General features: G+C 33.0%; 1 non-coding gene across 1 annotated transcript; it reads left to right on the top strand.

Moving 5' to 3' along the window:
- Positions 1-4,192: 4,192 nt before the first annotated feature.
- On the top strand, positions 4,193-4,268 carry TRNAV-AAC (transfer RNA valine (anticodon AAC)). The gene has a single exon. It is a non-coding gene; the product is annotated as a tRNA-Val (tRNA).
- The last annotated feature ends 210 nt before the right edge of the window (positions 4,269-4,478 follow it).

Raw genomic sequence — 4,478 nt, 5'->3', positions numbered from 1 at the left:
CATGACTACTGTTCCTACAGTCTTCCAACAACCCTCCCTTGTCAGAGACAGGGAAAACTAAAGTGAGGTACCACACAGGCTCCCAGATCCTGCCTCTCTGAACTTACAGGTACTGAGAGTGGCAGAGACAAATGCCACAACTAGTTATTCAGAGCCAGTCTCTTTCCTAAATGACAGAGCTGTTTCATGTCTGTTCCCCTGCTCTGTAGATATTTGGGAAGGAGGGTTTGGAGGCCTAGGATTGCTATTGCTAGAGCCATAAAATCAGAAAACTGAAGCCAGAAAACTGAAGGTAGAAAACCCTCACAACACACCCCACCTGACAATAGGACTAAGGACCAGTTTATATCATTGTGAGAGAAACAACTCAGTGGACAACAGCCCAGACATTTCACAGTGCTAAAACATGTAATACAGCAAAACTTACTGAAAGGAAATAGTAAACTCTTAAAACCAAAGTTTATTTTTACTTTTTGAATTTTTATTCTTTTTTTCTTCCTATTCTTTTTTCTTTGTCACTATTTAATTTTATTTTATTTTTTTAATTTTTATATTTTTTATTCTTATTTTGATGAGTGTTTTATTTGTTTTTGATTTCTTGGCTTTTGATCTTTGTTTTCTATATTTTTCTTTATTACTTGTCATTTTATTTATTTTTTATATTATTTTAATATTCTTATTTTTATTTTTTTTTGTTTCTTTATTGTTAGAGTTCTTAACAATACACTCTCAAATTCTGTGAAGAAAAACAAATTGAATAGCATGGCTACAAAATAAAGAGACATAGTTCAGAAAGAAAATAAAAAATCTCCAAGAAAATTCTCAATCCTATGGAAAGGTTGGAATTAAATGATGGGGAATTCAAAATTAAAGTTCTGAAAGTATTCAATGTGATGCAAGAAAATTCCAATAAGCATCTTAATGAGCATACCAAGGAGATTGGGACTTTAAAGACAGAGATAAAAAATTCAATAAATAAATAAAAATTCAGGTAACAAGTTAAGCTAATAGAACAAGCCAGGTAGAGGAAAGAAACAATAACATCAAAGACACAGGACTAGAGATGTTACAGAGAGGAGAGGAGAGAGAGACTCACAAATTAAAATGAGAGAACTCTATAAGAATTGTCTGACTCCATCATAAATAAGAATAATGGTATATTAGAAAATGATGAAAAAAAGAAGCAAATGGAGACCTTATTTAAACAAATAATTAACAAGATTTTCCAAGCTTATGAAAAGAGTTAGAGCCTCTAATCCAAGAGGCAAACAGAATGTCAAGTAACCTTAACCCAAATAGACTTATTCTAAGGCATATCATAATAAAACTGCCAAAAATCAATGAGAAATAAAAAATTCTCAAAGCAGCTAAGGAAAAGAAAAACATAACATATAAGGGAAAGCTCAGTAGGTTATCATCAGACTTCTCATCAGAAATTACAGACCAGATGAGACTGAACTCAACAATCAAAGTAATTAAAAAAAGGAATAACCAACCAAGAATAGTATACCCATCAAAGCTATCCTTCAAACAAAGAGAAATAAAAATTTTTTAAACTTACAAAAGCTGAAGTAATTAATCAGCAGAAAATCCCCACTGCAAAAAACATTCAAGGGGGTTACACAACCAGACACAAAGAACAAAACAAATCAAAACTACAAGTAAAAGGCCCAACATGGTCACAATAAAAACAAAGATAATCTGTTACAACAATAATAAAAAAAGGGAGAGGATAAAGATCTGTAGTAACAAAAGAGGATGGAATAGAGAAGCACTCATAAGAAAAAGACTAGTGTACATATGAAATTTTTCTCTTAATAACCTAATAGTAACCACTGACAAAAAACAGCCACAACTGAAACACACAGGTAAAATAAGGACAAACAGGAGAAAGAAGTATGGAATACCACCAAACAAAAACAACTGAATGGAACACAGAAGGGAAGGACCACACAAAACACAGATCCACTGGAAAACAAAAAATGAAGTAACTATAGAAAATCCTCAAGTGTCAATAATCACTTTAAATGTAAGTGTACTGAACTCATCTATAAAGAAGCACAGAATGACAGATTGGATCAAAAAGGAAAACACAACCATATGCTGCTTTCAAGAGACACATATCAGCTGCAAAGAAAAATGTAGACTCAAAGTGAAAGGTTGGAGAATGATTCTGCAAGCAAATATTATACAAAGAAAAGCAAGTGTAGCCATACTCATATCTGATAATGTTGATTTTAAGACAACAAAGTTAACTGAAGACAAAGATGGATGTTTCATAATGATAAAGGTGATATTGTATCAAAAAGACATAACGATTCTTAATATAAATGAATCAAACTGGCAAACACCAAATTATATGACACCTACTCACCACTAACTGATCTAGAAGTAGATGCATGCAAAAACACAATAATACTTGGAAATCTGTACACACCATTGACAGTTTCAGACAGATCATACAAACAGAAAATCACAAAAGAAATATTGGCCGTAAATGACATGCTGGAACAAATGGGCATAATAGATATTTATAAGATAAATCATTCCAAAACATCAGATTATACATTCTTCTCCACTGTGCATGGAACATTCTCAAGTATAGTCAATATGTGGAGCCACAAAACTAAAATTGGCAAATTCAGGAAGATTAAAACTTTACTGAGCGCATTTTCTTACCCTAAATATTTGAAATTAGAATGCAACTGCAAAATGAAGTAAAAAAGGCTACAAAAATGTGGAAATTAAACAACATACTTCTAAAAAATGATTGAGTCAAAGAAGAAATAAAAGCACAGATTAAAAGATATATACCAAAAAAAAATGACAATATGACATATCAAAACTTCCAGGATACAACAAAAGCAGTAATAAGAGTTAAGTTTATAGCATTAAATTCTTATATCAACAAACAAAAGAGATCCCAAGTAAACAATCTAACATCATATCTTAAAAATCTGGGGAAAAAAAAAAAAGTAAGGTAAACCAAAATCAACAGGTGAAGGAAAATAGTCAAAATTAGAGCAGAACTACATGAAATACAAACAAAAAATATACAGAAAAAATAATACAACAAAGACCTAGTTTGTTGTAAAGATCAATAAAATTAACAAACCCATGGCTAGCCTCACTAAGAAAACAGATAAAAGACTCATATAAACAAAATCTAAAATAAAAGAGAAAAAAATAACTGCAGACATCAAAGATACACAAAGGATCATAGTAGAATACATATTATGAAAGATTATAATCACCAAATTTAACAACCTAGAGGCAATGGATAAATTCCTAGGAATATACAATCCTTTTATACTGAGTCACAGAGAACTGGAAAACTAAATAGATCCATAAGCAGGAAGTAAATAGTAACAACAGTCAAAAATCTCCCCCAATACAAAAGTCCAAGACCAGATGACTACAGTAGTAAATTCTACCAAACATTCAAAGAAGATTTAGTACTCATTCTTCTTGAAGTGTCCCAAAAACTAGAAGAAGAAGCAATGCTCCCCAACATATTTTATGATGCCAACATAACTTTCATACCAAAATCTGGCAAGGACAACACAAAAAAAGAAAACTACAGACCAATATCTTTAATAAAGAAAGATGAAAAATCCCAAACAAAATAATAGCAAATTGAATACAACAATATTTTAAAAAGTAATATATCACAATTAATTGGGATTGATACCAGAAACATAAGAATGATCAAATATACTTAAGCCAATAAACGTAGTATACTACCACAACACAAAAACAAAAATCATATGATACTATCAATAGATACAGAAAAATAATTTGTTAACATATATTCTTTTATGTTTAAAATACTCAATAAAATTAGAATAAAAGAAAAATACCTCAACATAATAAAGACATATGACAAACCATCAGCAAATATCAAACTAAATAGTGAAAAGTGAAAGTTGTTTTTTTTTTAAATCAGTAACAAGACAAGGCTTCCCACTTTCTCCATCTTATTCAACATAGTTCTCAAAGTTTTAGCCAGAGCAATCAGGCAAGAAAAAGAAACAGAAGGAAATCATATTGGGAAAAAAGTAAAGTTATCATTTTTTTTTGCAGATGACATAATTCTGTATGTAGAAAACCCCAAAGACTCCACTGAAAACTATTAAAAACAATGTACAATACAGTGAAGTCACAAGATACCAAATCAAAAAGCAAAAGTTTAGCCCTGGCCGGTTGGCTCAGCGGTAGAGCGTCGGCCTAACGTGCGGAGGACCCGGGTTCGATTGCCGGCTAGGGCACACAGGAGAGGCGTCCATTTGCTTCTCCACCCCTCCGCCACGCCTTCCTCTCTGTCTCTCTCTTCCCCTCCCGCAGCCAAGGCTCCATTGGAGCAAAGATGACCCAGGCGCTGGGGATGGCTCTGTGGCCTCTGCCTCAGGCGCTAGAGTGGCTCTGGTCGCAACATGGCGACGCCCAGGATGGGCAGAACATCGCCCCCTGGTGGGCAG

This window comes from Saccopteryx leptura, chromosome X, assembly GCF_036850995.1.
Source record: "Saccopteryx leptura isolate mSacLep1 chromosome X, mSacLep1_pri_phased_curated, whole genome shotgun sequence".
Classification (NCBI taxonomy): Eukaryota; Metazoa; Chordata; class Mammalia; order Chiroptera; family Emballonuridae; genus Saccopteryx; species Saccopteryx leptura.
This window is presented reverse-complemented; position numbering and strand designations above follow the sequence as displayed.